The 24,274-nt window shown below is 37.5% G+C and overlaps 1 pseudogene; it reads left to right on the plus strand.

Annotated features, from left to right (window-relative positions):
- Positions 1–1,181: 1,181 nt before the first annotated feature.
- On the plus strand, positions 1,182–1,615 carry LOC125391930 (small ribosomal subunit protein eS19 pseudogene; annotated as a pseudogene).
- The last annotated feature ends 22,659 nt before the right edge of the window (positions 1,616–24,274 follow it).

Raw genomic sequence — 24,274 nt, forward strand, 5'->3', positions numbered from 1 at the left:
AGGAGCAGTGGAATAGGATGACAGGTGCCTGGTGCCTCAGGCAGAATCAGCTGCGGGGGGAGGCAGGCGTGGCCCAGCTGAAACCTTGTTTACAGGTGGAATCACCATAACAAAAGAGAGCCAAGTTCTTTCTAAACTATACCCTCAAGCCAGTGCTAGTGCAGAATCTCCAGGGAGCCAGAGGTCAAACAGCCCTGTAAATCGCCAGGAAGAAAAGGGAAAAAGACATGGGTACCTACAATTTTCAGCTCTGTATCTTGAGCACTTTTCTGCACTAGAGGCCAAACTGTTCATAGAACATGGTGCATGTTAGACATTGTACTGTGAAGGGCATGTGGATTTTCACACCTGCAACAGTTATGACACTGTTCTGAGAAAGACACTGATAATGTTTTTATTTATATATGATGAATGTGAGGTACAAAACGATTAAGTCACTAAGCCAAGGCTATATGGGTCAGAAATAAGGTCAGGAGTCAAGCTGAGGTGGTATAATACTTTTCATTTGCGTTGTTCTAGCCATGTTCAAACATCCAGCTGATTCAAAGAGTAATGAATACCTACCCCTTAGGGTCAGCTTGTGCTGAGCATAACATGTGCTTTGCATGTTTATTCTTTTGTACAAACACTGTGCTTCTGTGTGTTTCATTGTTTTGTGTTTTATCAAGTTGTTAGTGTATTTATCCAGGGTAATTTAAGACTACATTACAGACATGTTGATAAATTTAAATACTTGGGCCTTAACAATAGTGATTATTAACAATACTGGCTCCAAATTAAGAATTAGTAAAAATCAGTTCCTTTCCCAATTTTCAGAAGTATTCTCAAAAGCATATTGTATAAAATTTTTGGATTAAGATTCAAAGTTCTTATATCTCATTAGAGTTATGTGTCTACCTAATGTCTTTTGAGATGGAACCATTTCTACCGCTTCCCCTTTCTCTCATATTATTGACTTTTTGAAGCTTCTGGATCTGTTTTCTTGTTAAATTTTCCTTCTTCTGGATCTGTCTCATTTTCTCCTGGTGTTGTGTTGATGGGGCTGTCTGTCTATCTGAGAATGTTGGGGTTTATCTATTTGGCTATTTTCCCTATCCTCTAAGGCTCCAGAAATTGATTCATTTGCCAATGAAAGATTCATTTTAGCCCTTTCCCCTGGCTAGCAGCGTGGAGGCTGCATGATGCCTGGAGTTATTCTAAAAGATATTAACCAGCAGGAGTTCATCAGAGCTCTGGCAGCCTTCCTCAAAAAGTCCGGGAAGCTGAAAGTCCCCGAATGGGTGAACACAGTCAAGCTGGCCAACATAAAGAGCTTGCCCCCTATAATGAGATATGGTTCTACACACGAGCAGCTTCTCCAGCATGGCACCTTGTACCTGCGTGATGGTCCCGGGGTTGGCTTCATGACTAAGATCTATGGAGGACAGCAGAGAAAGCCACTTCAGCAGAGGCTCCAAGAGTGTGGCCCGCCGTGTTCTCCAAGCCCTGGAGGGTCTGAAAATGGTGGGAAAGGACCAAGATGGGGGCCGCAAACTAACACCTCAGGGACAGAGAGATCTGGACAGGATTGCCGGACAGGTGGCAGCTGCCAACAAGAAGCATTAGAACAAAGAATGCTGGGTTAATTTTGCGGATCCTAGTCTGTTTGGATGCTCACCTTCCTAGACCTGGAGGGAGTGGGGAGGAACTTGAACTTCCCACAGGGCAGGAAACCCTGACTGCTCTTAGGACTGGAGAGGGAGGAGGAGAGGGAGTGGGAGGAATGGGAGGGTATTGGGAGGAGGGGAGGAAGTAGAAATTTTTATAAGTTAATAAAAAAATTGCCTCATTCATAGAAAAGAAAGATTCATTTTAAAAGATGATTTGTCTCCTTCTCTTTAAATAGAATTAAAATCCAAGATTGTTTTTGGCAGCTCGCAGTTACTGATACCAAGGCCTATTATTTTTACTGTGTTGGGCACTATTAGAGGACAGATAGGTCATTAGCCAAAAATGAACTGGCAGCAGATATTTCTGCCTGTATGAATAGCTACAAAGAGAGCACATCTGAGTATTCCCCATAATAATTGCCCGTAAACTTGATTATAGAAGCTGACAACTGTGCATCTGTACCCATAAATATGTGTACCCCTGTATTCCTGCAATAGTTTTGTATGGTGGATATTTCCATCTCATTTAGAAGTAAGAAGCATTGAACTCAATTATTAGAGGAGGTTAGTCTTGTCCCATAGCTTGTAGTATTATTGTAACCGAAAATGATAATAATAAAATCACCATTACATCAGACTTCTGGGCTATTAGTAGCTAAATATAGCATGGTGCTGAGGCTAACTTGAGGAGATGCTATGCTCAGTTACGAAGGTTCTGTGTAAGATCCTCTGCATTCACCCTGGACTCCAGGGATGATGAGTACCACAGTATGTGAAATACTTTGCAGTCCACCCGAGATGGAATAAGCAAAGTTGTACATGCAAATTCTAGCATTTTTCTATCCTGTAGCACAACTTCTTTTGTCCTCCAAAGGCAGGTAAAGTCTCTCTGACATATCTATATGGGGTGTGGATGTATTAGTTTTCTGAGCAGTATACATACCTAAGAATTGGGGTAAATCTTTGGGGGCATAGGAGACTAAAGTGAAGTCTATACTAGTTCTCTAAACTAATTAAGAGGTACTTACACCTATGATGCAAGTGATTCCACCGTCTTTCCCTTAATGATGATTCTACACTAGAGAGCACTTAGTGCAGAAACAGCTTCATGGGCCACTTAGATAAAATCCACATTTTTATCACTGAGAAATGCTGGGTGGATGCTTTCTATTTAGCTCATCTTAGACAAACACAGATGCGTGGAAAATATGGTTTAAAGTACCTTTGTAGTCCATCTTCTTCAGGCTCCATTTGTCCCACTGGACTGTGACACCGGGGCAACAAATGGTAATTAGAAGGAGGGGCAGGTTATTTGATTTTGTAATTAGACAAATAATTTGATTCCTTCTAATACGGCTATTAAGTAAAAAGTCATCACCAAAACTCTGAATGCTAGTGTGGGAGAATGGAGAAAATTCTGTGAATTATTCCATATCCCTTTTCCAGTTCCAATATTGTGAGCCCTTTCCCAGCCCGAAGAGTCACTTTCACATTGAGAATATTCTGAGATCTTATAGCGGGACATCATTTTATACTTCTCAACATGACATTTAAACATCAACCTAACCTGGATTAACAATAGACTAAACCAAGAAGGAAGAAATGCTTAGCATGTTCCAATTTTACATTTGAAGAAGTAGACAGTTATATCAAATGGTATGATTGTTAAAACTTAAATTTAAAGAACATAGCAGTATTTAAAAGCACACATCTTGACTTTATGATGCACATAAGACTTAATATGGAAAATCCATAAAGTCGTTCTCTTGCATAACCCAATGGAATGCAGCATTTCATGTTACAATAGCAATTAATGTTGTATTCATATGCCATTTGTTATTATATTATGTTTTCTTGTAGAGCTACAACACCACTTGTCAACGTTTTCTCATATTACATATATCTTGATCCGTTACAATGTAATATTCCCTTTCATTGAAGCACATCCTGGGAAGAAGGCTTTGTCTCCTCATTAATTCTTCTATGATCCTATATAGTCTTGTGCATCCAGGCATATTCTGTCAGCAAACAGATAAATACATGCAGTGTTTTAAAACTGGTTATTTTTTCAGTCAAAGAAAGAAATCATAACCTTTTAAACAATAATCACTTAGGAAAGTGGTTAAGATTATGGATTCTTAAAAGTTGCCCACAGGGAATGAGATGCTTTTGCTCTTTATTTAGCATCCAGGAACTTACATTATGGACAAGCAAAATAGAAAAGTTTAATCCAAGTTATTTTTATGCCTGAGAAACATTATAATTGAAACAACATAATCAGAAAAGTACACTTGTTCGTAATCTTTAAAACTTAGCAGCATATCCTTTATCTTTCCTGTTTTTTTTTTTTAAAGATGTTTCTTCCTCCCAATTATGCCCCTTCAAGATCTCCTAAACTGTGAGTGATATCCTTTTTAGGACAAACCACAAAGATGTTTCTAACAGCTACTGTATTGAACAGAACATCTCCAGAGTCTAGGGACAAACTTGTCCATTTACCTCTAGGCTTCTGTTAACTACTAGGTGACCGTGTCTGAGACATACTACTTTAGTGTGTCAGAAGTTCCCTGCATTCTTCTATTACTGACTAATAGTTGAGTTTCAGTAATAACATCTGGAATGTGATAGAATAAACTGTTTTGCCAGGGGATTTTAGAGGATCATTTGCATCAAGACATTGTCTTTTTAAAATGAATTTCATTCGTAGAGCAATTGGAGACTGACAGAAAAATTGAGCAGAAAGCAGACGCCCCACGTATTCCAGGCCCCCCTTTTTCTGTCACTGGATGTCCTTATTTTTCAGCTCACCCATAACTGTGGTGCATTTGTGACAGCTGATGGACCACTAACAAGGTGTTATTATTGACAAAAATAGGTGCTTTGCTTTCAAAGTCACTTGTTATGCTGTAAAATTTTACTGGTCTTGGCAAAGGCATAATGCCATGCACCCACAGATAATCGTATCATATAAAATAATTTCAACTTTCCAAATTTTCCCATACGCCACTGTGAATTTATCGTTTGTCCCATCTCCACTGACCTCTTAACAACCACTGCTCTTTCTTTTGATATTGGCAGTTTCCTAAATTTATATAATGAATTTTAGTTGTTTTTACCCCTCGTTGCTCTCTCTTTTTCCCTGTTTCTTTCTCTAAAACCCTTCTTCAATCCAGTCTTCACACTATTTTCATGTCTTCTTTTTTGCATATGACCTATTGAGTTTAATTAGGGTACCTTGTATTTGCATCAATGGGAACTTGTTTACTGAAATATTGGCAGTTTAAAAGTGGCTAAACCACTAAAGAAAGTGACCCTCCTCTTTCTCCCAGCAGCTCTTAACAAACAATAATACTTCAAGGAAGAGTGGAGACTCATGAAATCCATACATGATGAAATGTGGATGCAGTCTTATTCAGGTCTTCTGTAAGAAACTACAACTGAAGTGAGTCCTTAAGTACAATGACATGTCATATGCAAGAGATAACTTTTGATCAAATGCCTCCCTATCCTCTGGTTTTTGCATTCTCTCTGCCCCATCTTCTGGGATATTCCCTGCATCCCCGATAAGATGATGTTAATGTCTATTTGGGGATAAGCACTCCCGTCACTTACTCTCTGCACTGTGACCAGTTGTGAGTTAACTACCGTGTTAACTACTGCCTATTGCAGTAAGATGTTTCTCTGCTAGACTTACAGAGATCTAAGCTACATGAGAAGTAGAAAAAGACAGGATCTCTTGAGTAAATTAGTAGCATGGCGACCTTGGGGGAAGGTTGAAGAGGGGATAGGAGAGGCAGGAAAAGATGTAGAGCTCAATAAAAATCAATTAAAGGGGGGGAAGATGTTTCTCTGCTGAAGTCTAAGTGTAGTACAAATCTGTAGATATCAACATGAGTATTTAAAAGGAAGTTTATCAACACGTTAAACAAAACAATCATAGTAGATTCTATCCAGGGCTGATTATCCTAATATTTTTGCCTTTTGCCCGATTTCGTGCAGATGCCAATGTGCCATACACAAAGGCTAGAAAGCTGCCTTGATGCTTTCTGTGGTTACACGCTCTTCCCTTAGACGGATGCCTCCTGACATCTTGGTTGTGACAGCTACCTCAATGGAAATCAGATTGCATTTATAACCATGTCTGTCTCATGTGTTTCATTCCTCTAGGTATGTAATTACGTTCCATTATTAATGAAATAATATTAGCTTTTAGAAGTTACTGTAAAATAAACTGAGTATGAATTTGGTTTGGCAATTCTCTGAAATAATCCGTTCTATGGGGCATTTCATAAAGAACATTTGAGGAGAAAATAGACTCCAAATTAATTTTGAACATATGTATATGTATATTATTCCCAGAACATTGTCTATATTCTCTTTTAATATTCAGTTTTCTCTATTGAGAAGATTTAGCAATGTGAGACATTCTCTTTGAGCCTTATATTGCAGCCCTCCCTCTCTTTCAAAAATCTGTAGAGGAGAAGGCAAAGCCAGCTCTTTCGCATTATCTTGAGGGCAGAAATCTTGATACTGTTGGAAACATCCTCTTTATCCCATTCACTTCAGAGAATTCACGTGCTTTGGTGTGGTGTGCATAAAATACAATAGCAGTCAATTGAATTGTGGACTTGAGGTACCAATTTTACAAAGGATTTGCTATTGCTGTGAAGAGACACCATGACCATGTCAACTCTTATGAAGAAAATTATTATTTGAGGTGACTTGCTTTCAGTTCAGAGGTTCAGTTCATCATGGTGGGGAGCATGGCTGTATGCAGGCTAGCATGGTGTTGAAGAAATTGCTGAGTGTCCTACATCTTACAGACAACAGGAAGTTGACTGACTATCACACCAAAGAAAACTTGAGAAAAAGACCTCTAAGCCCGTTCCCCAAAGGACACACTTCCCGTAGAAAGTGTGGCCCAGATTAAGGGTGTGCCCTGTAGCATCAAAGTCTGGATTAAAGGCTTGTGCCATCCTGCCTCTTCCAACAAGACCACACTCCCTCCAATAAGACCACACCTCCTAATAGTGCACTCCTTTTTGGAGCCATTTGATTTCAAACCACCACACCAGAGGTACCAGCAACAGAGTGACCCCAGTACACTTATTGGTGGAGATTACCATGGATATTAAACAGAGTACCTTGGTTGTGAAATCCATTATTTATGATCACATTCAGGAAGCTATGAACCATTCCCACTTCCTATCATATTTTAATTCAGTGCCATACTTGTAAGCACACATATAAATCAGTGTGCATCTTTACTAGATAAATCTCATTCTAGAGCCAGAGCAAACTCCAGTATCCTGCTTTATGGGATGTATGTGACCTGACTGTAAAGCAGAGTTTTGATGAATCCAAACTATGATTTTAATAAAGAAACAGCAGGTGGGCTTTACAAAATTAAAACTCCCAAACATCTCAGAGTAATAAAGTCATAAATATAAAAATGTTCAAAATACCCCATTGGCATCTTGGAGAAATGTCCCTGTTTAACAAGGACCAGCCAGTGAACTGACCAGCAGAGGGCAGGCTTCTGGGGATGCTGTTATTTCCTGGTGTACTCTTGTAGCAGGATCATTTTCAATCTTCACTGCGTAATGGAGCAGGAACTGTGTGGTAATTAATTGCCGTCTGCAGTATGTTTCTACCAGTGATTTTACAGCCAGTCGTTCAAAAGCACAATATTGCATTCACTGCATTTAGACACAGCCCAGAGAACAAAAATGTGCCTTTGGTTTCCTAATCACATTTCAACAATAGGACTTTTCCCACCAGAAGCTGTGTCAGTGCAGCTCCCTTTCAGCAGTTACAACCCTACGGTGTTTTGACCGTGATGGAACAAGGTTTGAAATAAGGACTGCTCAGTAGTGGCTGCATGGCCTTATGCCAGCTTTCAAAACTGCCCTGCTCACCTCAGCTGGTGAAAAATACGAAAAACAACACCCTCTCCTGAAGCTGTGTCACCTTGCAAAGATCCTACATCTCATAGAACATATATCGGAAAATATTCCTGCTCAGACCCCCGAGTGGCATGTGTACTCAGAACATGGTGTTCTGACACATTTGCCGCAAGAGTCTATGAGCATGGTGCTACCCTTGCTACCTTTCTGCAAGAAACTCACTGATTTCCATCTGTCGTTTTGCTGTGATTGTAAAAGCAGTACAATAATAATATCAAGTGTATGTTATAGGTCATGACGTACTTCGTAGTGTGTTCTTCTGTTCATGCTTCAGCTACCAGCTAGACTAGGCAGGGATAAGCGTTGTCCTCTTAGCATGGTGAAATTGAACCTCACAAAGCAATTTGCCCAGGATAACCAGGGAAGTAAATGGTGGTGGATAGCTGTATTTGGACCCTATTTCACTTGAATGCCTAGTGGAGGGCATTTCCAGTACTTTCTTTGGCGCCTCTAAGGAGTTGCTAGACTTTGTTTTTTCAGTTTTAATTCTCATGTTTATGGCTAAGAAAGTTAGACAATGTCAAGTGCCCTACTTATTTTCTGTATCTCTGACATTACAAAAGACTTTAGGTTGATTGTTCTTGGAAAGGATGCCACAATGCAGAAAGGCGCTGCCGTGCTGCTTATGCTCTTTGCATTAGTATTTGAGAGTCAGGCTCTAAAGCTTAGAAACACCAAAGAAGCATCATAATGAGAAGTAAGAAATATGATAGAGCATTGCCTATGGTTCTTGGGTAAATGAATCAACAGGATAAACATAGGCAAACTGTTTTGTTCTCTTCCTTTCCAGCATTCATTAAACCTTATAAGTCATTCTAAATGCCACCCCCACAGCAATACCATAATACAGTTTGCAAAACTATCTCAAAACCAGCTATTGTAACTAAGTAAATAAGCCCAGTCTCCATCAATGATACCCAAACAGTATGACACCAAATCCAGTGAAGATTACTCGATGCAACTCTCTAAACATAACATTAAAGCAGATAATAGTGGGGATTGTTGCACTCATTCTGTTTACTGGGACTGTATTCCCTGCTTCCCACATAGCAGCCATCAATACAATGACATCCTGGGGTCATTATATTGATGAAATTTGTAAACACTTCAATCTCTTGTTTTCTGTAACAAATCTTATCCAGGCTGCCCAGTATGTATTTCATAACATATATGAATATATATTTCGTGCATGTGTGTGTGTGTGTGAAAATTTCCTAGGTCTTTTTGTGTTCTTTCAAACCATAATAGAGCATATCTGTCTAGAGAGCATCTAAGCAGATATTTTAAAGTATAAATTTCATTCTCATTTTTAAATCTTTCATGGTATTTCCATTATGCTTGAAAAGGAATTAAACTCTTTCCAAGATTATCAGGAACTTCCAGGCACAATACACCTTTATAATTTCACAAAATTTCATATGCCTTTCTTAAGCAGTTGTGGCATGCCAAGAACACTCAAATTCACTATAACTCGAATCAACCCAACATATTTCTGGCTCAATGTTCCTTGCTTTTCCTGCTACCATCCCTGTGGTATTATACCACATATTCCAGAATTTTCTTTTCAGAGAGGATTTGCTGGATGTTTTTGTTCTAGACCAGAACACAGTCAATTCTTTTGCTCAACATCTTTCTCTTTGGTACTTAATTGGCAGTCACACATATACTTGCATGTGTATTACTTTGCCTGTGGTATAAAGAGTGTGTCTATGTGTGCCCGTTTAGCTTCACATTCCTTCACACACAGTAGTCCTTTGTGGAGAGCATAAATAAGCTAATTAATAATATGTGTAACTCATTCTTTTAGCCCTAATTTAATCTCCTTACTCCTTCTCCTTGAATTCTTCTTTTCAAAAATGACACAACATATCAATAAACTACTTATTAGAATTAAAATTAAAATGAAAACATGTAACCATAACAGAAGAAAAAATGAACAAAATCTGCACAATGACCAAGAAAACGCAATAATTAAATGATTCACCTTAGGATGTCACTCAGAAGCTAGCTAAGGCTGTTCCAGAAATCAGGCTGGTCCTGACTTTGCAGTTGTCTCCCTGCCTTAGTATCCTAGATGTTGAAAGATATTAAACTAATCTTTAATACCTAGGATTTTAATCTACATGTTAACAATGATCTTTTGGTCTATGCTATTAGTTACCTGATGCTAGTATTCCAGGATTTATTAAAATGAAGTTATACAGCATTTATTAGAGGAAGGATCTAGCAATCACTCGAAAGTTAAGAAGGTATTCAGGAATGAAATTGAGAAACCGCTGAGTCTAACATTTAATTGGAAGAGACACATTATACAAGTTATAATGCATCATTACAAGGGTGAAGTGAAACTGGATAATTAACCCCGTCCTAGGATGAGAGAACTAGTGAGGCTCTCAGCACCCACAGCTTTGAAGCTTGAAAGAATTATACATTACACTGAAAGATAATAAAATCAGAAAAGTAAAACTGAACTCTATTTTAGATATTTTATATGAACTTGTAGATAGTATTATAATCACTCATCAAGGACAAAGATGTCACTGAGGAGGTGTCATTTAACTTTTTAACACGTCCCTGGAACAAAACAATATTTATGTTTCGAAGCATTCTCAGCATGGACTCAAAACATTTTGGGTACACTGTACTATATATTTGCAATTTTTCTATAATCTGATGTCTACTACCTTTTCCTTATATTATTAAAATCATGAGAGCCTTCCCATGGAAGTGTGATTCAATAACTGTTGATTTGATAGCTATAGGACTAAGTGACATTTTGTATCTTGTCATTACATCCTAACTCTGCTGCTTGGCCATTCAGAACTATTGTCCAGAAATCTGACTCCTCCTGTCTGCCCCATGGCACCCTTTGAACTTGTTAAAGAATAGAATTGACTCTATTCTCACAATTTATTCACTTGCTTATAAACACATATTCACTGACCACCTAGTACAGACATGGAAGGTTCTAGATAAATGAATTGGAAAAAGAAACTGTTAGCATTTCTACTGCTAGCATACAACAGAAATAAAAACTCAGAAGAGATCACAGCACAAGGTCAATAGTAAGAATGAGATAAAGGAGGATTTCAGGAAGCACAGGGAAACTGAAGGTTGCCAGTGTCACAGAGAAAGAGGCATTTGGGTTAAGTTCTAACTGGATAATCAAAGAGAAACACATGGGAAGTAGAATTCAAACATTCACAGAAAAGAGAGGTATGTGAGCATGTTGTATGGCTAGAGAAGTTCAATCTATGCATGGGGATGGGTCTGGGGAGAGAAATTCACCCAGTTCTAGCATCAAAATTAGCACACTTGTGTCAGTAAGTGTGTGTGGGGTACTACTTAATAAAGTCTAAAGAGCATGGCCACATTTGACTTCTAATAATGAGTAGAGCATGATGGGTTTGAGAAAATAAAAGGCAGAGTTTGCTCAAATGGGAGGATTTACACAGCCAGTGCACTTAAAAGATACCTTAGTATCTATGTTAACTGCTTGATTTGTGAAATCAATAAAATATGGTGAATCAATACAATAAACATGAAACCACAGGCTTCAGCCAAATGATGGTATCAAAGTACTTCTCATGTTGCAGACACTCCACATCCTGGTGCCAGGCTTTATTCTTCCTTTGGAATGCCCATGAATGTTCTTCCTTGGGACCAAGAATGGACATGAGTCATGGCAATTAGTCATTTCCCCTTCTCTGTTGATACATTTTTATTAGATAGTAATACAGTACCTAAATCAAGTTGACAGATGACAGATATCCATCCAGGTAACTGACCATGGCGATGTGCAAGAGGTCATTGTGCAAGAACCAAAGACCAAGAGTCAAAGGGGATGATCTCTTATTTTCCTCATCCAGGTCTCAATCATCCTCAATCTGCCTGCAAGGATTTAGCACTTTAATCTCTATGACTAAGTGTATTCAAAACTATCCAAGGTTTCCTTAGCATTGGTGACTTCATCTTAATGTTTTCTAAAATCAACTTGAGTAAAGACAAGCTTGGATGAGTGATAAGAATCAAAGGAGGGAGTTATCTACCTCAAGAGCCTTTAGTCTCAATTTTATGCTCTTCAAACCAGAAATTGGAACTCCAGGTTTCTAAATATTTTGAGTTTTTATTATTTGTATGTGTGTGGCATGTGTGATAGTGCCTGTGTGTCATGGCACGAGTGCAGTGGTGAGGGGAGAACATTGGAGAGTCAGTTTTCTCTTTGTATGCTGTTCTGTGTTGAGCTTGCCTAGCAAGCACTTTGGCTTTAACTCTTTGAACCGTCTAACTAGTCCTTGCACCTGTGTTGCAGATTTCATTCAGCCAATAGCTTTTGAAGTACCGGCCCATTAGAGTGTGGTCTGGGGTACTATAAGCACAGACAGGAAGTGTGCTCACTGTCTTGGGTGGTGGTCATAGATCTGATCACCGAATGCACACAGAGAAGAGGATCGCAGCAGCTCTCTACGTTGCTGTATGTGAGTCTTCCCCAATAAATATTTGATACCCCCTTTAACTCTGGTTCTCATGGATTCATTACATATGGCAATACCTGGCACCCAACTGAAACGACCACCAAACTTCCCAGAGCTTTGAGCAATCCTTCACAGGTGTTACAGCTACTGGCCTATGGGACCCTGCACATATTGCCACTGTCCACCAAGCTGGGATCTCCTTTTGAGGTCCAACTGTCTCTGCCCCTGGGCCTACTCTGACTGGCTGAGCTCTGAACCTGGTAGCTCTAACTCTTTTTGGCCAGCTAGGCAGCAGGCTAAACTTTCCCAGCTCAAATGCATGGGTGATAGGATTCCCACGCAATACCCAGCAACCTCACAGCTCATGGGTCACTGCAATTTCTGATCCCCTTGAGCTTCTGCGTGATGCAGGACACTGGGTGTACAACCATGTTGCTTTGAATGCTAAGATGCCACCAACGCACCCTAAGGACACTAGGTTCAAACAGAGAATAGTTGCAGTGGGCATGGGAAGGCATTCCCTGGCCCACAGGTTTTAAATTACTTGCTCTGGGCTACCTGTGTATCATCAATCTATCCCTCCTAGACAGACAGGGCTCTACCGACCAGACACTTCCTGTTAGCCATTGAACCATGTGTGCTATGTGTGCCTACTGATGGGAGCGCCCACGGTCACTCTACATGCTGCCATCTTCACTCAGTCTCCCCTCCCAGGTTATAACCAATCTAACCAAATTTGTTAGATATGATTCATTTCAACTCTGCTAGGTCTCCCAGGTAATTCAGGTCCTGTTCTCTCTCTGTCTCAGAGCCATAACTGTGACACCAACTAACCAACATCCTTATTACTACCTTAACTCTCATCAGCTACTTGAACCAGCTACCTGAACACTGGCTCTACTTGCTGGTAAATCGAGATTATTATACCTATGACAATCTTCTGAGGATTTTAATAAAAGTTATTTGATAACAAATATTAGATTAATTAATAAATAAATAAAAACCTAAATAAAAAATTACAATTTGTAAACAACTCCCAAGATAATTGCGGATAATACCACTATCCCAAAATTTAAAAACCTTTCTATTTCTACTATGAATGGATTTCTAGAAGTGGTTTATGACCTGCCTGTGATGTATACATTCTTAGCTATAGATGCTGTTGGTTTGATATTTCCTATTATATTCTTAAAGAAATGGTTCAATAACAAAGCCAAAATGAGAAACTTACAGTAATGATAGACTTTACAGACTAGTAATAAGAGGTTAGATGAAAGGATTCATACCACTGAAAATGATAATCATAATTTGACAGGCAAAATATCTTCCATGTCAAATGAATATGAACCTTACAGAATGGTACTGAGAAATTAGCTGAAAGAATTCATACCACTGAAAATGAAAATGATAATTTGTCAAAGAGTCATGACAAGCTAGCAGATAGAACATTACTTCTGGAAGACAATCTGCATTCCATTAAAATAATCTTTAAGGATGAGAAGATATCATTAGTGAAAAAAATTTAAAAGTTGGAATCATGTGTGAATGATGAGAGCAAAAGTTGATTGATTTAATGAAATAATTAAAAATATTCACAGGTAAAGAAGAAAGAAGTTCAAATTCTACAAAAAAAAGCACTGATAAATTGATTTCAAGCCATAGGAGAACTTTTTAAAACTGATAAAGAAGAATATGAGGTACAGATGAAAAATAATAGAAAAGATTTAACATCACCAGTAGCTCTCAGAATAGAAGATGACTTATAAAGAGTTGTAGCTAATTCTAGTTCTGCTGCTAATATCTATCCTGTTACTATTTCTGAAAAAGTCAGGAAATAGTAAATACAAAGGGATACACAGAATGTAAATGGGAGCCTATATATATATATATATATATATATATATATATATATATATATGAAAGATCTAAAAGATATGAAGGAAGCAGTAGTTTCTTATGGTATACATTCACCATATTGAGGCAGTTAGTAAAGACACGGGCTTCAAGAAATAAGATTGCTCCAGATGATTGGCATCAATTAGTCTCAGCTGTATTAGAACATGCTCCACAGCTAAAATGGAAAAGATTTTTGGAGAGTGGAATCAAAGGCCCTTGAACCTCTAGGTAGAGTCAATGGGTTTTGAAGCCACCCAAGATCAAATTTTTGGTAATGGCCATTATACTGATGTTAAGCTACATACCATGAACATAAGTATCCCTGTGCCATATAAAAGCCTTGAATGCTTGTAACAAGATTCAAGAACTAGAGTAAGGAATTGAGTCATATGCTAAGGTTATACTCAATATCAAGGGACTCAATTAACACATAAAAAGACACAGGTTAAGAGAATAGATGTGAAAACAGAATCCAGCTTTCTGTTGTATACAAGAAATGCACATCAACCTCAAAGACCGGTATTACCTCAGAGTCAAGGGTTGGGAAAAAGTTTTCCAATCAAATGAACCTAAGAAGCAAATGGTTGTAGCTATCCTAATATCTAACAGAATAGATTTCAAACTAAAATAAATCAGAAGAGATCAATAAGAATACTTTATACTCATAACAGTAACAATCAATCAAGATGAAGTCTCAATCCCTAAACATCTATGTCTTTAATATAAGAGAACCCACATAGGTAAAAGAAATATTACTAAAACTTAAATCACACTTCAAACCTCACACACTAATAGTAGGAGATTTCACCACTACACTCTCACCAATGTGCAGGTTAACCAGATAGAAACTTAACAAAAAAATTAAGAGAACTGACAGATATCATGACTCAAATGAACTTAACAGACATCTACAGAACATTCCACCAAAACATATTTTGAATATACCTTCTTCTCTGTGTCTCATGGAACATTTTGTAAAATTGACCATATATTCAACAACAAAGCAAACCTCCGCAGATACAAAAAAAAAAATGAAGCAATCCCCTGTATCTTATCAGATCACCATGGTTTAAAGTTGGAGTTTAACAACAACACTACTCTCAGAAAGCCTACAAACTCATGGAAATTGAACAGTGAGCTACTGAATCATCCCTCAGATAAGGAATAAAGAAAGAAAGAAATTAAAGACCTGCTAGAATTCAACAAAAATGAAGGCACAATGTACTCAAACCTAAGCGACACTATGCAAACTAAGAGGAAAGTTCATAGCACACAGTTCCCACATAAAGTGAGAAATCTCACATTAGCGACTTAACAGCACACCTGAAAGCTCTAGAACAAAAAGAAGCAGATACACCCAAGAGGAGTAGAAGACAGGAAATAATCAAATTGAGGGCTGAAATCAATAAAATAGAAACAAAAAAAGAAATATAAAGAAAGAGACAATGAGCTGGTTCTTTGAGAAAATCAACAAGATACACCAACCCTTATCCAAACTAATCAAAAGGAAGAGAGAGAACATCCAAATTAACAAAATCAGAAATGAAAAGTGGGAAATAACAATAGACACTGAGGAAATCCAGAGAACCATTAGGTCATATACAAAAAAACTGTACTACACAAATTTGGAAAATCTGAAAGAAATGAACAATTTTATGAATAGATACCATATACCAAAATTAAATCAAGACCAGGTGATCAAACCAAATCAATTTAAATAAACCTATAAACAGTAAAGAAATAGAAGCTATTATCAAAAAGCTCCCAACTGAAAAAAAAAGCCCATGGCCAGACGGTTTTAGTGCAGAGTTCTTCTTCTTCAAAGAAGAGCTAATACCTATACTCCTCAAAGTGTTCCACATAATAGAAGCAGAAAGAACAGTGCCAAACTCCTTTAGGAGGCTACAATTACCCTAATACTAAAACGACACAAAGCCTCAACTAAGAAAGAGAGTTACAGACCAGTCTCACTCATGAAAATAGATGCAAAAATACTCAATAAAACACTGGCAAAGAGAATCCAAGAACACATAAAAAAATCATCTATGATGATCAAGTTGACTCATCCCACAGATGCAGGGATGATTCAACATATGAAAATCTATCAATGTTATAAATAAACTGAATCATATAAATAAACTGAAATAAAAAAACTATGATCATCTAATTAGATGCTGAAAAACCATTTGACAAAGTCCAATACCTCTTCATGATAAAGGTCTTGAAGAGATTAGGGATACAAGGATCATATCTAAGCATAATAAAAGAAATATAAACATAATAGCTAGCTGACAGTCAATATCAAACTAAATGGAGAGAAACTCAAAGTGACTGACAAAAATCAGGAACAAGACAAGGCTGTCCACTCTCTCCATATCTCTTCAACATAGTTTTTAAAGTTTTGGCTACTGGAATAAGACAACAAAAGGAGATCAAGGGGATACAAATTTGAAATGAAGAAGTCAGACTTTTATTATTTGCAGATGATATGACGGTATATATAAGTGATCCCAAAAACTCTACCAGGGAACTCCTACAGCTGATAAATACCTTTAGTAATATAGAAAGTTACAAGATCAACTCTAATAAATAAATATCCCTCCTTTGCACGGAAGATAAATGGGCTGAGAAAGAAATCAGAGAAACATCACCACAATAGCCAAAAATAATATAAAATATCTTGGAGTAACTCTTCACAAACAAGTGGAACCTTGTTGGTAGGCAATAAGTCTCAGGATAAACTATAAAATACTGGAAGTGGGTTAATTAAAGAAGTAAGAACTAGCTAGAAAATATGCTTAAGCTATTAGCCAAACAATATTGCAATTAATATAGTTTCTGTGTAGTTATTACAATTCTGGGTAGCCAGGAATGAACATATGGCCTCTGATAACAGAATGGTACCCACCATCTGCAGTGTGGATCAACATATGTCCTAAAAAAGCATTTAAAAAAATAGGACTTCTAGACACATACAGATGATAGACGAGCACATCTTCTTGGTAGCCACAAATGTTTTACACACACACACACACACACACACACACACACACACACGTATGTATATATATATATATATATATATATATATATATATATATGCATGTAGGTGGACTCTAGGTGAACAGGGTTGTGACACCTTCTTTAAGAGAGGTGCAGAAAAAAAAAACCTTGCATGGTTTTGAAACAGTGACTTCCTGGTCTGTGCTACCAGCATGAACTATGGCTCTTTTAGGAGGCTAAGCACTTGACTTGGGTTTGTGGGCAGTGTGCTGCAGGTCACTTGACTGTAGCATGGGTCAACTATCTACCAAAGTAGAGGAGTTGAGTGTGACTCCCACCTGACATCTTCAGAGGCAGTGAATGGACCTCTGCCATGTTGGATGAGGTAGAGCCAACAGGCAAGACAGTGGAGTTGGTCCTAGCCATTCTGCTGAACAATAAAAAGGCACTTCTGATTAGGAAATAATTGCAGATACACAATAAAGACAGACTCAGATTAAAAAAAAAAGACTTCTAAATGGGTCACAGTGTTGGATAAATGTATGTAGACTTGGGAGAGCGAAGAAAAGGAGTACAGAAAGTTATAAAAATAATTAAATCATTTAAAAATAAATAAATAAAACAAAGTCTTTACATATACAATGGACAGACAGTCATAGATTAAAGGAGTACAGAAAAATAAGCCATGTAAAGATAGAAAATACACAGAGAGTTTGGAATATGTATATTATTGTGTCCTCTTCGAATTTTTTGACTATAAATGTGCTAAGAATAGAGAGACATTTTACTGTATGGGCTGCTAAGTTAAATCAACATGTACTTTTTTAAAGGTATCTAGATATCAAAATTTGAGTCTAAGAATTTGTGGTTTTGGAAAAGAGGTTTTTCATTTGTTTCCACAGATGATGAGAACCTGTAGGTTCCTTCCACACCAATGTGATTTGATGGATGTACCAAGACCCCATTAAAGGACTCTGTGTACACCTTCAAAAATTACTTTTCTCAACTAAACACAGGAAGTAGTTTGGAGGAAACTATGCCCAAATTTCCAAATATTGTTTATAAATTCTTTTTTTACATTTAATAGGGGATATGCTATAGAGATTTCCCATTGATATGGATTTTGGTCTATTGATATAAACTTGAGGTCAATTTTGTTAAATGTTTGTTTCTGCTCTTGATTAAGGTATTGCTTTGGTGCAGTTCATCTAAAAATATAATGTATAATTAAAAATACAGGTTAATAAATAGTCATCTATAATAGTCAAGCTTGTAGTCATGTTAGTTAGGTTTTCTAGATATATAGACATATATTTCAGATGAATATATATTCTTCAAATCTTTTAATGACCTACAGAATATGACATTTAAAATGTTTTAAGAACTTAGGACTTTTTATGACAATGAGACACATCTGCCCTGGCAGCACCATCTACTTCAAAAGGATGATGGGCATTGAAAAAGCTCCTCATGGAGTTGGTTAGCCATTTGGGCAAGAAACTTTTCTTGCCTGGAGTGCTTGATGTTATACTATATAAACTGGACATGAAGGACCCACAGAAAAATGATTGCTGAACTTGCCTAAAGGTGAGATGGTTCTTTGGGGTTCCTACTTAATAAAAGAACAAAAAGAGTCTGTTAGACATTCTGCAGGACACAGAAGAAAGTTACTGACAAACTGCCAATATAGGTGGAACAGTCTTTGAAATTTCCTGCTTCATGGAAAAGTCTGCCAGATGCTATAGGCCTGTAGGCTCAAGATGGGTGCGCCAACATTATAGAAGAACTTGGGTGACTGTCCCAGCAGCAAGATGCTTCTGTCAAATCTTGAGTTTTGGAAGTTGCTTATAATGCACTTCCTGTTAGCTTATGTAATATTATATTCTTCTTGGGTCTTTTTTGGAGTTGAAGAATAGATAGTTGTAATTAGAGTTTTCCTTAGTTATGATAAAAGATATAGTAGATATAAATGTTTTAACTGTAATTCTTGCTTGATAACTGTTTTATTATATGTAATTTTACTATGTAAAAGTTAAAACCTTCCCTTTTAGTTAAACAGAAAGGAGGAAATGGTGTGGGAAGTTCTGTAAATGTGTTGCTCTTATTGATTAATGAATAATGCTGTTTTCATCCAATGGCACAACAGAGTAAATCCAGGCAGGAAACCTAATCAGAGATGTTAAGAGAAAGTGTAGGCAGTCAGGAAGATGCCATGTAGCAGCCAGAAGAGAAAAACACCAGATAACATTAAGAACCTTGAAAGTGGCCACAAGCCTCATGGAAAAATGCAAAATAATGAAAATGGGTAATTTTAAGATATAAGAGCTAGCTAGAAAATATGCGTAAGCTATTGCCCAGTTTTGCAATTAATATAGTTTTTGTATAGTAATTTCAGTTCTGGGAAACCAGGAACTAAAGAACAGTCTCTGCCAACATTGACTCTCTTGAATGGTGGTCAGAGATCTGATAACAGCTCCCAGTGTACACACAGCAAAGGCCTGTGGCAGCTCTCTACCTTGCCATTTGTGTGTGTTCCCCAATAAGTATTTGATATCCCCACTTTAGCTGAGGCACTTATGGATTACACTTGCATGACAATACACCTGGTTTTTAAAACTTTGAACACAGTACAGAATTAATGATCAGGGATTTAACCAAAGACTTTGAATTCCAATTACTTGAAAATTAATTAAAATTGATTATTTCATAAATGTTTTATTGTTCTGGGATGTTAGTTGTATTTGTTGATTTCCTCGTAAGCATTTTTTTGAATTAAGGCAAGATTGTAGCAGAGCCCTGAGCTTATTTCATCAAGAAATATCAAAACTCTTGCATGGTCTTAATTTCTTATTAACTCTGTTAAAGTGAAACTGTGAAGAGCATTGTGCTAGATGACTGAAATTTTAAAGAGCAGCATGATTTAGAAAATAAAACACTCACTTAAAGATTGGAAAAACAAAGCAAAATTATCTGTGCCATTGACATCACTGTACACCACACTGCATCATTTAGAAAGTAACACTTTGCAACATATACTTAGGTCCTTAGGTAGGTCTTAGAAACTTCACTGTGATCTTCCTAATAATGCTCTCTTTGCTCCCCATTTTCTTGTGCTTAAAATGAGATGCTATAATTTATTCTTTTAGTTCTGATATTCAATGAGTCAAAACTGGAGAACAAACATTATGGTCATCCAAAGTACAGGTAGATTATATCTGGTTAATAGAAAGGATGCTGGGACACATGGAATTCAGCAAGTTTCCTATGTTTGGATGTGGAAAAAGAAGCTTATTGTTTCGATCTCAGATACTTGGAGCTGAAAATGTTTTCTAATGCAAGTAAAACTTTACAAATGATCATATACCAACTACTGTTACCTCCATCCTGAAACTTGCAGAAGTGAAGACTTCAGTCATACACACATGAGTGCCTGGTGCCACTGAATATTATTTCAACTGTTCCTAACTAATGCTTCAGTAAAGATGAACGCAGGAAATCTGGCTTGAACAGTTAGCACATCTACTGGACTATGCTCAAAATAACATTACCCAATCTGTGTTACAAGCTTGTCCATATCACTCCAACTCTTTCCCAGAACCTGAAAGTCTATACTGTTAGGAGATTGTGGAAAGCTTTGTCAGACACCATTTCACACACCTGTTTCTGTTTCTATAGAGACAAATAAAAATGCAATTATTCTTGCACTAATTAGTGCATTCTTCTTTCTCCTTCAGTTGTTGCACCAGGCAACTTTAATGTGAATCAGCCCAGATGCCAGAAGAGGTCAAATCTTTAGTGTGCAACCTCCCTAGCGAGTCTACTTTAATTTTTTTAAGGTGCCTTTAAACATTATGTATGATGCTATCTCCTAATTTCTTTTTAAAATTTCTTTCTTTATTAAAAATTTCTACTTCCTCCCCTTCTCCCATTTCCCTCCCATTTTCCCCCTCTCACTCTCCATCCCTCTCCAGTCCTAAGAGAAGTCAGGGTGCCCACTATCTCCTAATTTCTGAGCAATAAACCAAGAGAATCAATAATGATCGTAGGAGGAAACTCACAAAGCTACACTAAATACTCATAGGTGGGAAAAAAAAGAACAAAGGTTTGAATTAAAAGAACCACAGGCTTTCCAGAAAGCACCTAAGAACTAACTGCTTACAGATTTAATTTTAATTTCATGACATTTCTTTGTTATTGTCATTACCCTCGTTTTATAGATAGGAAGAAGTAAACAACTCACAGGTCTTAGGAAGTCTCGGAGATTTGAAAGATTTGTTTGATTTCCTCCTTCTTCAAGGTTATATAATCTGTAAGGACTTGTGAGGCAAGGAGACTCTGAGACCTGTAATGGAGAGAGCATGTGTGTTTCATCACCTGTGCTAGTGTCGGCATTCAGTGATCTAACTGCCTTTGAGCTGTTCACATTGCTGTGAGTAGCCCTTCATCCATGTAAACTCACTGGTTCATCGAGATGCAGTTTGGTGGTGTAATTATTTTGGTCTTTCATCAGTTTTATGTCTGGGGTGAGTAGACATTTGCTCACATTTCCCAGGAATGGTGTCGCACAGCTATCGTGTCGTATAACTAGTTTGAAAGTTTCTTTTCTGCTATCTCCTGCATAGTAAGGAAATGTGTGTGAATGAAGAGAATTTACTCCCTGTCCAGGGATTGGGCTTTCTTTTATTTTTCTTGGCCATAAACTGCTGGAAATTTACCGAGTCTTATTTACTGAACATCCAACTCTGTGGATATTTCAGGTCACCTGAAGTGCTTTCTGTCCTGTTAAGAGGCTAGGGGTAGAGAATAAAAAAATAATATCATCAGACTTATTTTTCAGAAGGATGTCTCCTGCTGCAGTGGTAACAACTAAGTGGAGGAAGGTAAGCAGGGCACAGGGAGAGGAGAAGGGTGTTGGCAGTGTTCCTGGCATGAGATGATAATAGCATCAATTGATCTTGACAATGGAGAGTGGAAAGACTCATAGAATAATAGAACTGTGGGTTTTCACAGCCCCTTTACAGTGCAAGCATCATACTCTGTAATCATTTATAACTAATAATTTACAGTTCCTGAAGGAACTGACAATTCCCTCATTTCTATTTCTTGGATTTTGATTTTTTCTTGTAGATTTATCAAACATAATAGGAAAAATTGTTACTAAAAATAAAGAACACTTGCTATTTTTACATAAGAGATCATTTAGAAAATCTAGTAGAAGAAATGAGTTCTGTGATGTCATGACCTCAATGCATTGCCATAGTATTATCTTTCATTAACTCTATTTATTATAATATTGCTTCCTGATGAGCAGTTTTTCCAGGAATATATGAAAAAAACATGTGCTCATCTCAAGTCAAGGGATGACAAACCCAAGTACTGATTCTATGTCCAAGTTAGTTGAAAAATTAATTTTTGGAGGTTACTTACAAAAGCATGAATGATCCCAAAAGAGCTGCTCCACAGCAAAGTTTCCCTCATGGTAGATGGATCATGAAGGCTCACTTTTAGTTTAGCTTCTATTTCCTATATGCTCTAACATCTCCAAAGACTTTGTTTAGCTGTGAGTTGGAGCAGAGCAGAGTAATGGCTAGAACTCCATTTGAAATTTACCGCTGCCCATTCCTACTACTAGGGCATACCCAAAGATCTAGCATTAATTCCATGGACCTAGTCATCACTGTATTCTTCTGTCTTCAAAAATGCATCCAGTTTACCCATGATGATCATACTGTTCCTGAAGAGAAAGACCATATCACAAAAATTTCCGTCATAGATACATAGTCACCAAACAGGGAATAAATTCCAAACCCTGATCCTCATTCCTCATAGAGAATATTCCTTAGATTTCTTTCTAGGTCTCAAACATCTAAAAATTTCATTAGTATAGTCTTTTAATATCATTGACTAGTTTGAGCGCAAATAAGATGAATGGGTTTCTCAGCACTGTTTTCAGTTTTTATAATAGAATTATTCATGTAACTTGGAATACTTTGTTCATTATTGATTCAACTAAGAAAGGAATAATTACCCTGTCTCTGGATATCTAAGAACAGTTGAATACAAGATGGGTGACTTTTCCCAGAAAAGACAAAAGAGAGAGTTATTTGTTTGTGTTTTTTGTTGTTGTGTGTATGCATTGTTTTTTATAGAGGACAGATAGCTGGTGTACCCAAACACTGGGACCCAAAAATATCTTCATGAGACCATATCTTGTAACAAGAGGGCCTGCTTATTGGGGTTTCTGTCCTGCCCAGTTCCCACAGTCTTTAGGTCCCAAAGAAAATCACACAGAAGTCTCCATAAATTATAAACTGATTGGCACATTAGCTCAGGCTTCTCATTAACTCTTGTAACTTATATTAGCCTATTATTCTTATTTATGTTAGCCACATGGCTCAGTATCTTTTTCAGCAAGGCAGGTCACATTCTGCTTCTTCAGTGTCTGAATAGGACTGTGGAGGAGAGCTTCCCTCTTCACAGAATTCTCCTGTTCTCATTGACTTGCCTCTAATTCCTGTCCCACCTATATTTCCTGTCTGGCTACTGGCCAATCAGCATTTATTTAAAATGTGATTGACAGAATACAGAATTGTCTCACACCAATATCTAATACAAAAGCAAAGGGTCTTTATTGCTACTTAACTCAGTTCCTTCTGTTCATCCAAAGCAGCAGCAGCAGTTACAATGGTAGCAACAGCAGTAACAGGAATATGACAGGAAAGACCATGAGCAGTGAGAAGAGGGGATTATATAGGGGAGGAAGTTCAAGGAATTCTAAGGCTCTGGGCTTGTGATCAACTGCCTTCCAGTGGGATTAGGGGAGTTCCAGGGTTTCGGGGTTGGGATTGACATCCCACTATGATATCAGGGGATTCCTAGGTCCTAAAGGAAATCCCAACTGCCAGTAACTGCCAGATCACTAGGGAGTTATGCTAGGGCTATGGATTCACTGAATCTGCTGGAGCCTGGGTCTCTCAATACCACTGTGCTTGAAAATCCAGAGCATAGTGGCTATTGAGAGTGTAAAGGTCCTCAAATGGAAAAGCAATTAACCAGTTTGTCACCTAAATTGTAGATTATCCTCTATGATGATTTCTTTCATAATTTTAGCAGAATGTAACCATCATAGTTGACAATTGTCAGTATGCTACTCACTCTAGAATAGATACTGGATGACAAAAGAAGACAGGCTGTTGTGGGATAGTTGTACCCTATGTGAAGATGTTTTGCTGTGATCAATGTATTATTATAAAGAGCTAAATGGCCAATAAATAAGCAGGGAGAA

This window comes from Myodes glareolus, chromosome 5 (genome assembly GCF_982192425.1).
Source record: "Myodes glareolus chromosome 5, mMyoGla1.1, whole genome shotgun sequence".
Classification (NCBI taxonomy): Eukaryota; Metazoa; Chordata; class Mammalia; order Rodentia; family Cricetidae; genus Myodes; species Myodes glareolus.